Raw genomic sequence first — 11,517 nt, 5'->3', positions numbered from 1 at the left:
TGAAGCAGACATTTAAAAGTAACGCAAAAGTTACTTTCCCTAGTAACTAATTACTTTTTTTATGCAGTAATTGGTAAAGTAATTCAGTTACTTTTTGAGAGAAGTAACTAGTAACTGTAACTAATTATTAATTTTCAGTAACTTGCCCAACACTGCAGATGACAGTAATGACATAATGTTCATTTGTTATGACTTTTCTGACTTTGACTGAAAATTAGCATAGGTAGTTTGGTGTTAAAAGCTTGATGTGATTTCTGATGCTGCATGAAAGAATCACAGGTAAGTATGAAATCATGGTTTCACAGTTTTAGGTCAAATGACGGTAGTTTTGTTTTAAAGATTTGATGCGACTTCCAATGTTCTTTCTTTGTCGCTTTCTTTCTTTCTTTTTTTCTATTTTCTTTCTTTCTTTCTTTCTTTCTCTCTAGCGCTACTTTATTCAACAAAAACAAGGCATACTACGGCATTGCAGCCTGTCTTTGCATTAATTTCGTCTAAAAACCTAATTTATGATTTCAACCACAACACACAACAATAGCCCCCGTCTTCAACATATTCACAGTTCTTACCTTCTAACTCTTAGTCTCTGTCATATCTACTCATAATAGCATTCAATGGTATTATGTGTTTCATTGAATGGTATTTTGATCTCTGTTTCTATCTCAGACCTCAATCACAATACCAATCTTTTACCAACCCCAACATCCCTAACAACATGACCAGAAGAAAAACAAACATTATAGGCTACATCAAGAACCACATTAACAAAAACCAGTCTGACATGAACCCTATGTGCTGAACTTCAGCACTTCTTTTTGAAGTTCAGCACTTCTTTTTACTGTTGATGCACTTGCACCCTTACATTGTCACGGTACATTTGTGGCAACAAATTTATTATTTTGGCAACATTTTTGTTAAGCTAATTTTTGGTAGTGTGCCCAATATGTCTTTAATTTTTTATGTTTTATTTCATCTGAAGTTTGTTCCATGCACCTGCATCAACAGAGTCATCAGAATGCAACAACATGCTTCTACATTAGAAATCAACAAAATTACATTTTGACTGTGGAGTGATATGACTAGATGTGAAACAGCAGTCTGTTACATGTTTGTTCAGAAATAACAGACCTATGAACGTGGTCATTGGCCAATCATAACTGAATATTCAACAAAGCTGTGTAATAAATATATATAATGCATATTTGATGCATACAGGGCCTGTATGCATCAGTGAGGAGAGACAGTACAGTGAGCTTTAAGGTATTTTCCACCCTTTTCCCCTTATACTTTGGATGTGATGTAATGCCATGACTATAAAGTTAAAGTGAAAACTTTAGCTTTATGGATTTTCATCCACAATGGATGCACAATTCAACATCTACAATCTTAACCTCTCAAAATACCTTTCCTAATGCAAAATGGACTGACCATGTACAGAAAAGTGTTATTAAACCGTTCATAGCTCACTGTATACCCTCAAATGAAATAGGAGTGCCAGTCTAACATATATTCAAATATTGCATTCTAAATATATTTGGTATTTTGTGGTTTCATTGCAGAGTGGACAGTTTCTGTTCCTGATACATGTTCCCGAATGTTACCTATCTTACCACATTTCCAGCACAGATCCATCTGTCTTAACACACCATGGCAAATATGCTATAGTCACCCCTCTTCTTCCCCATTTGGATTTCCTTCCCATCCTCTCCAGTCACATCGGCAGAGACCAGTCCACTGGCAGCCTCCAACTCTATAATAACTAGCATGCTGTCGGGGGCCGACAGCAAGGGTATATCCCCGAAATTCCCAGATCCTCGAAGGCCCCATTAAGTCAAACGTGATAAAAAGCCATTCAATAATCAACAATAAGACTCTGTGGTTAATATTCCCAATTATATTGGTTGTATGTCCCAACTATTTTTATTTCGCCAAATAATACAGTTTTTCCTTCTAGGCTAATCTAAAGTTAATTATATTATTATTCCTCCTAAATACTCCAGAATGAATGGATATAATCCTCTAGGGATTGTCTCCCCAATAATAAAGGGTATGTACCATAACTATTTTTTTAACACTCAATAATAAATGTAACTACTTAAATATAACCACTAGCGGCAATGTCTGGGTTCATGTCAGTAGAGCAGCCAGAGCTGAAATGTGGAAGTTTGCATTAAGACTATTTTCAGTTTTGTCATATTAGGCTGTTGAGACATCAGGCCCAAGACTATCAACTTCTGATACTGAAGAATGTAATAGCAAGTTAAAAGGTGCCAATATCCCACTGGCTTTAGTGTGTTTAGCTGTACACTCAAAATGCTGCTGATGGGCAAATCTGGTCGGATCTGTATTGGTGTGCATGTTCCACATAAAGGTTGGAACATGATTACCAAGTTTCATAGCGATTGGTGAAATTCTGTTTGAGTTGTAAGCCAAAATGTGATAGGCCACGCCCAGATTCACTAATGATGACCAAACTTCAGATTTTGACGAGGACATGGTCTTAGAGCATGTGTACAGACTTTCGTGCAATTTCACCAATTGGATTAGGAGATACAGTTTTCTGGCCTTTGTGGTGCCCCCTATTGGTCAATATTTAAATGGCTTTGCACACATGTTCATTCATTCATGTGAACATGTTGTCCAAGTTTCATGATGATTGGACCATCTGTTACAAAGTTATAACAATTTAGCTTATAGGCCACACCTCCTTCACAATTTTAAGAGTTAATATCTTCAATACTACAGTAGATATCAACAATCTATAAACAAAATTTAAAGAGCATAGGACCATAGATGCTACTGACCGATTTTGGTGGTAATCGGTCAAACGGTGTAGGAGGAGATGTTAAAAATGTGTTTTTCAAATAATTCAAAATATCTCAAAAATTTTCCAAGCGAACCAAGGGTCTTTGTGGCAAATTTGTAGAGTATAGTTAGGTGGGCATGTGTACCAAGTTTCATATAAATCGGACAAACGGTGTGGGAGATACAGCACTTTAAACTTTTATATTTTTGACCTTTAATTATAGCGCCACCATCAGGCTGATTTTTTTGAATAAAAAATACAGATTTTAATCAGGCATTTAAAAGGGCAATTTCCTTTCCCATTTGCATTTCCATTTCCCCGCTGCTTTTCCTTTTTCTATTAGCTATTCAATTTAGTCATTTACCTTCTCCTTTTAGCCTCTCCATTAGTAGTTTTGAGTCTTTGTAGTTTTGAGTAGTTTTGAGTCTTTGAGTAGTTTTGAGTAGTTTTGAGTCTTTGAGTAGTTTTGAGTCTTTGAGTAGTTTTGAGTCTTTGAGTTGAGTATATAACCACTAATCCCTTAAAATAGCCTTACATTTACATTCATTTACATTAATTCACCCCTTAATTCATACAAAATCCCCTTAAAATTAGGGAGTGATTAATTGAGGAGACGGGGGGGAGACAGGAACTTTCCATTAATAACTCATTAATAACCCTGTAAACCATGCACAAAAGGTGTAAAAATCCCATAATTACTAGTGCCTCTATGAATCAACCCATGAATAAATCTCTTAAAAACACATTATTTTAAAGCTATGTTATTTTTAATGGATAATTAATGTTTATGTAATGGAGAAATTAAGGACATTTCAGGGATAAAATGAAGTCTAATTGATTGAATGAAATCTAATTTTGACAACAGTGAACTCCACTGTTCATATCCCTCCATTGGCTCCCAGCTGCTGCCTGCATCAAGTTCAAGTCCTTGATGCTCGCCTACAAAGCAGCAACCAAAATGGCTCCCACCTTCCTGAACTCCCTCATTCAGGTCTAGGCTCCCTCCCGCTCACTATGCTCTGCCAAGGAGCGGTGCCTGGTGCTGCCACCACAACAAGGCACTAAGTCTCTATCCAGCTTCTTCTCTTCTGTGGTTCCTCGGTGGTGGAATCAGTTACCAAACTCCATTCAATCCGCAGAGTCCCTCTCAATCTTTAAGAAAAGGCTAAAGACCCAGCTCTTTAGCAAACACCTCCTCACCTGATGGACTGTGTATTGCTAAAAAAAAAAAATTCTTTATCTGCCTCTTGGCGTGCCTCTTGGCGCCTATGTCCTGTCGGACTAGAACTTAGCTTTATGGCACTTACTCTCGTTGTTCTCTCCTGACTAGATCCTTGCTTGTGTGTAAAATCTCATGTGTACATCGCTTTGGATAAAAGCGTCTGCCAAATGGGAAATTGTAAATTGAACGTATGTAAACCATGGAGTAGTAAAGACAGATGGATATTTGTGAGATGAGGAATTATACCTATTAAACCAATATTTGTTTGTAGCAATTTGCGATGCTTTGTGTGAAATATGTGGCTTCCAAGATATGTGTTCGACTGTCAAACCCAAGAATTGAGGAGTTTTGACCACTGTTATCAATTAGCACCTGTACATTATTGTTTACATGAGGTTTAGAACAAAAGAAGATACATTTGTTTTCTTAATATTAAGAGAGAGTTTGTTGACTTTAAGCCATTTTGACAGCTTGTCTAGCTCTTCATTTACAGCCGTTGTTATAGTGCATACATTCCTAAAAAACACACTGGTGTCATCAGCAAATTGTGTCTGTAGCGTTTGGCAAATCATTCATGTATACAAGATATATAAGCGGTAAAAGACCCTAAGTTACATCACTACTATGATACTATGAATTTCTATAATTTTCTACAATGATTTCTATTAGCCTAAAAATGTGAATAAACTCTATTCCTGCAAATAAAAAGCTGGGTTAAAAACAAATCTAGCTTGGTTTATCCTCCACTGCATACCCAATTGTTTTCCTTACGCTACATTTTATAGCATGTATCCTGCTTTTTACACTACAACTTTACTCTTTATCTGACACTTGCAGTACATAAAATTATTGCACTTTCAAACTTTAAATGAAGTCAGTGCTTAGAAGAAGAAGATGAGACACGGCCCAGAAACGGTCAAGGATATATCAAAGAAATGTTTCACTTTTGATGTGTGAGTCACCGTTTGTCCAGGTTCCTCTTTGTACATTTGGAGATGCACCCGTTATGCTTGATCAGCAACCCACAGAGAGATGATAACCCAAACCACAAGGAAGAAGGGAACCCAAGTGATTGTGAGTCATGGTCTGGAGGAAACATGGCAAATCACAAAGACACACACACACGCACACATACACACACACACACACACACACACACACACACACACACACACACACACACACACACACACACACACACACACACACACACACACACTGCACACATGCACATGCAGGGGACAGCCCAGTGGGAGTGTTCAGAGGTCAGAAGCCGCTGCCACAGACTCACTGATTTATTCAAACTGTGTTCAGAGAAAGTCTCATTTTGTTCTGCTGTCTGATCCACCATGACTCTGTCTGTGATCGTCCAACTCTGTGCTCTGCTCACCATCAGCCAGCAGGTAAGGACTACAACAACACTGCAATATATAAATATAAATAAAGTAACATATAAATAATGTATACTGTATAAAAATATAATAATATAATATGATATAATATATGATCAGAATATATCAGATATAAGAATATATATATTATTATTATTATTATTATTATTAGTAGTAGTAGTAGTAGTAGTAGTATTATCATATTCTTATTATTATCTTATTTATATATTATATAATATTACTTTATTTTTATACAATATATATTATTTATATGTTATTTTACATATTTTTTTATTTGATAAATGACCATTATTTTATACACCCTGTTTCGAAAGTAGGTATACATTTTTATACATTATTAATAATATTTTTATTAATATTATATAATTAAATATGTTTTCCAGGTACACTTTAGGTTAAAACTGACTAAAATTATACAGTTTTGTTTTTCATTGTTATTATTATTAAAAACTGCATACCTGCATAATGCATTTTGAAACATCCATTATAGATGATACATAATATACAGTATTATATTTATATATTTTATATAATATGAAATTTAATAGGATACATCAATATCTGTACTTGAGAACCAACATACTGTACATCCTCAATAATGCCATTGTTCTTTCCCATCTCTCCTGCTCTGATTCATTGTTAGCTGTGTTGATGTAATTGCCTATAGAAGCTTATTTTTAGTATTATTATTATTAAACTGTATTATCTTTTTGTTTAGGCGAGGTCTCTATAAACTCAGAGTGGGATTATCACCTCATCTGCACACTTATATCTCATTTCTATTTCATTTATTCATGCATTTTGCATAGTGTGCAAAATAAATACATAACTAAATTTGTCATATTTCCCAGGCTGCGTCCTTGCCCAGCTGTGTGTGTGACCTCACTAGCTCAGAGCAGCCTTCCCTCATGATAAACTCAGCAGTGTGGAGGACGGTGCAGCCAAGTGTACCGGCAGCATCACCCGGCAGAAGGTAACTACTGCCATTATTCTCTGAACCAGAGTCTGCATTTTTGGTTTGAGGGAAAACCTAAATGCCTAAATGTTAGACATTTTTCCAGTGACATCTGCTGGACACAAGCAACATTGCAACAAAAGAAGAGCAGAATATTTTGGGAGCATCGTATTGTGTGAGTTAATTGTTGCATCTTAATGGAAAAATCCACCCTAAAACACATTAAAGCAACATTCCACTTAGTTTTAACAAGAGGATTATTCAGCACTAAATATGAGCAACCCAGAAGCTCCTGTGACATAAAGCCAGAGTGTAGCACAAGCTTCTGGGGGCAAGGGATTGAAATCCTGTACAGGAACTGAATCTGTACACAAACACGTTAAATTTGTTTTCAGTCTGTTTTCATGACCTCATTCAAATGAATGGGAAGTAAAAATCTAAACGCTACAGACTCGTCCAGCTGCATCCGATCATGATGATTAATTTATATTCTGGTTTTAATGGCGGTTAAGTGCCGAATAACCCCCATGTTAAAACTAAGCAGAATATTGCTTTAACACTAAATATAAAAAATATTAAATAAAATGCTATTGGTGATGTGCCTTGCATTTCTGTGTCCATTTTGTTGTTCAGTGGTGTATTTTTCTTATAGTAATAATTAGTAATAGAATAAATGAGTCACCATTTAAACAAGTATTTAAATTTAAGACTGATGACTTCAATACTAACTACGTGTTAAGGAAGAAATGTCCAAAGGAAAAGTGTGAGAAATATGAATTATAGCATTATGGAGGTACTACATATGAAGACAAAAAACATTGAACATTTTTTTACCAAAATATGAAATATAAAGCTTATGAGTGGTAAAGTCAAATCACTGTCATTCTGATGACAAAGGTCTGCAACTTGAATCCAAAAATATCAGTTCTAGTTTCTGCCTTTAAAGAGTAAGTAAAGTCCAAACCCAAATCGTGTGTGTAGCCCATAGACTGAAGCCAAAAGTTGGGGGTTATGAGCGCCGCCATGTTGATATTTTTTGGAGCCGGCGGCGCCTGCTATTGGCCCGTGATTGGCGACCTGTCGATCACTGGACAGGCAACCTGTCAATCACTTGGAAAACAACCCCATTTTATAACCGTTATATCCAGTTAATGAGGAAATTATTTGGAAAATCGCCATATGGACAAACATTAGATGAAGTGAATTTAGCTACTGAGACCATAACCTCTATAAAAAATCTATTGACTTTATATTTTGAGTGAAAATTTGGGCTGTGGGCCCATTGACTTGAATGGAGTTGGGCAGGATTTAGAGTCTTTTTGGAGCCAACACCTAGCAGACGCTTCCTTTTTGGCTTCAAAATTCACCTGTGGTTTTGTCCGCTGACATCTAATAGTAAAAAGCATGCTACTGAAATTGCAATCTGTTATTGGCTAATCTGTGGTACCAGGTTATGTCACCTTCTATTGTGCAACAGGTAATGACATCACCTGCCACCACAGATCAGCCAATAGCAGATGGCCGGTTTTACTTTTCACCATTAGGTGTCAGGCTTCACCACGGATTTGGGTTTGGGATTCAGTTACTCTTTAAGAACCCGTCAGCAGTGATGTAGATAAAATAAATACCTCAGTGTTTTTCTTGTCTCCATGCAGAGTGTGGAGCTGGATAGCCTGTTGCTGGGCCTGCAGCGGCGTTTGCCCCAGCTGGAGGCAGACGTGTCTCTGCTGGAGAGGGAGGATGACGGGGAGCTGTACGGAGCCGTCAGCCTGCAGGTGGTCGAGAACGAGCTGGTGGAGATCCTGCAGCTCATGAACAAGCTCAACAGCACCACGCTGGCACACAGCCGCCTCACCTCTGACACCGCTCAACAGGTACATTCATATGGCAATCGGCTCCTGCAGCACTGACATGGCTCACAACATAGATACAAGTTAAGCCAAGTTCTGAATTGTGACCCCACTCAGGAGGGTAGCTTCACATCAAACCTTGTTTAGAACCTCATTTTTACATTTTCAATGTTGTGTTTGTCTGTTTCAATTCACTATGAGGTCTACCGGATATCAAGTTATCATATATGTTTTACGTAATAAATACACAGGTGCAAAATATCAGAATTTTAACTCTCTGTGGCAAAGATCTGATCTTTTCATTTCAGTCACAACAGGGAGAAAGCAGATGTTTCTTCCATATTTTGAACATAATGAAAAGGTAGTATGTAGTATATTATGGCCACAGATGTGTACAGATGCCGAGATTTCTGGCTTTCAAAACTCTGTTTTGAAACCCATTGGAGTTTGACAAATTCTGCCAATGTTGTTGCAGTTCCCACTAATTGCCAGTAGAGGTCAGTGAACTACTACTAGATTTAATGCCTTAGAAATATTTGTGTTTTGAGAATTCTACAAAATATTCTTTGTTATTCCAGTCCAGTTTCTCTGCTAACTGGCCATTTTGATTGGTGATTAGAATACCCTTAAAATGCCACAAGGTAATAGAAACAGTTCCAGCATTTCAACAGTAAATATTATACCGTCCGCCATGCTGCTGTCTTTCAGGTACAGGACCTGAAAGTGGAGATGCAGCAGCTGGAAGTCTATGACAGCATGCAGGTGGTGAAGAGCCAGCAGGACAACCAGCGTCTGAAGGGAGACCTGGACCAGTGCAGGAAAGGACATCACCCCACCACCCAGCCCACGCAGCCTCCAAGTGGTACGTCCCAAACCTCCACCTAACGTGCACCCAACATGGTATGTTCCAAACCTTTTCCGAACTTTTCCGTGAGCAAAACCACCGCTGACCTTCCCCCCTCTGTCCTCAGGTATCTGTCCCCATGGTCACTTTCTGAACGTGACTGGGCCAAGGGTCTACACAGCAGGAGAGTATCCTGGCTCCTACAAGTATGGATCCTGGGGTCGCGATCCCAAACCTGAGGCGGGAAAGGAGAACTGGTATTGGCTGGTCATGCTCACCTCCAGCAACATATACGCTAACTATGTACGCCGCTACTCCAGCCTGAGCTCCCTGATCGTTGGGGTGAGCATTCCAGGTAAAGTATAGTTGTGTTTTAGATGTGGTCTGGTGGTTAGTGTCCTGATACTACACTGATAATAGGAGGTGTGGAGTTCAATCCCCTTAAAGTCATCACAAAGATTTCAAATAGTGGACCTGATGCTAGTTTTGTGGACTGGATTCCCTCTGTTTGTTTGTTCCTTTATCCGTTTGTTCTGCACGATATCTCAGACACCGCTGATCAGATTTTGACAAAGCTTGGGGAAATGATGCATCTTACCTTTGCTTGCCGACATTTTCAAAATTACACTGATCAGCCCAAGGGGGGCGTTACAATTGCAGGGACAAGGTACTGATTGGCCCAGAGGGGGACTGCATTATTTGTAGGGGACAAGATGTTTACTGTTGCCTTATTTTATTCTTTGGGTTGAGGCAGCAAATAACCTACACACCCAAAGTTTCTACAACTGTCTTCATCTGGGATGTTCCTTGATTTGCTGATTTGCTGTGATTTGCTGCCTGTGCTTCCCCATTGGAAGTATCTATTGCAATTCCTGCTTTGGGAATGCACCATGGATAGTTGTTTCTTGACTGCGAGCACTCCTTATAGCATGCACTGGTACACTTGAAATGCTTCACAGTACAGATACAGGAGAGAAACTACCGATCGATCAGCCATTGGCTGATTTGTTTCTTATTAAAACATATATTATTACTAACCTTTTTTTCCATCTTCTCCCTCTCCTTCTTCTTCTTCTTCTTCTTCTTCTTCTAGGCAATGTTCAGATCCACTCCTCCAACCCAACCACCAACACCATCCAGGGGCCAAGTGCTGTTCTCTATGGAGAGGCCTTGTACTACGGCTGTTATAACCGAGATGCTGTCTGCAGATTCAACCTCACCACCAAATCTGTTACCTCCGTACAGTTGCCTAAAGGCACCAGGTTCAATTTTTTCTTTGAAATAGAGTTTTGCTGATACTAGATAAAACCTCCCAAAAGTAATGAAGCTTTACACTTTTGGATGTGTGCAAACATTTACATTTTCAAAGTTAGAAAATGATGGCATGAAAAGATATGATTAAACTTTAACAAGCAAATAGTAAACATGTTGTCCCCCACCAGTGATGTAGTTCCACCCTTGGCTCAGTCAGTGATTGCTGAGTGTACGTTAAATATGAGTGAAATTGTATAAGCATTTTCGTATGGAACAATGAAAGGACAGATTGACCATATATTTCTGTTGCCTACTCTCCTCAGAATTAGGCTTACAAGTTATATCTTGAAATGTAGTAACTGTAATTGTCCTGTTTTACTCAATACAGTACAAAACATAAGAACTACAATACGCAATAAATACAATCCATACATTACACAATGTACACTACAATACAATTTATAATACAATATACAATATAACATACAACACCAGGAGTGTGAGTGTTATGAATAATATAAATGCTAAATGATAAGTGATATATGGTATTGCACAGTAGGTAAGTGGTAATATGATATAAGTAGTCAACACTGACGGCACAGTGGTAGTGCAGTGATGAGTGCAATAATAAAAAGAAGAACTGTACAATAACTACAGTGTCTTGTGGTTAGACATTTGGCCAAAAATTCTCCATTGACTCTCACTTCAATACATCAACCCAGTCTGATGTCTCCAAGTGTGTAGAGTGTGTAGACTATTATGTTACCTATGATAACTTTAACTGTATTGCTTTACCACTGAGTCCCCATTCATTGTTCCCCACATTGTATGATAACTTTAACTCTATGACCTGCTTTACCACTGAGTCCCCATTCATTGTCAATGCCGCCCCTTAGTGGCACAAAGTCAACATTGCAGTATGACTAACGAACGAACAAACGAACTAACGGACGGAGACCGATCCATAGTCCCCCCTTTGGTGGGGGACAATGATCCCCATGGGGAAATTTGCAACAGCAAATACTAATAAAAAGATACAGCAAAGAATAATAGATTGTAAATAAAAACAGAGTAAATGGCAGGTACTAAACATAATGTAACGGACCATTTCAAGAAATTATTACATGGAATGCATATTCAAAGGAAATGCATGAATGAACATATAAAAAGGTTA

At 38.0% G+C, this 11,517-nt stretch overlaps 1 pseudogene; it reads left to right on the top strand.

Moving 5' to 3' along the window:
- The first annotated feature begins 5,377 nt into the window (after window positions 1-5,377).
- LOC139659163 (olfactomedin-4-like) lies at window positions 5,378-11,480 on the top strand (annotated as a pseudogene).
- The last annotated feature ends 37 nt before the right edge of the window (window positions 11,481-11,517 follow it).

Source organism: Centroberyx affinis, unplaced genomic scaffold (genome assembly GCF_046629955.1).
Source record: "Centroberyx affinis isolate AG114_WGS23_722 - 3 ecotype Tasmania unplaced genomic scaffold, CSIRO-AGI_Caff_v1 ptg003028l_1, whole genome shotgun sequence".
Lineage (NCBI taxonomy): Eukaryota > Metazoa > Chordata > Actinopteri > Beryciformes > Berycidae > Centroberyx > Centroberyx affinis.
This window is presented reverse-complemented; position numbering and strand designations above follow the sequence as displayed.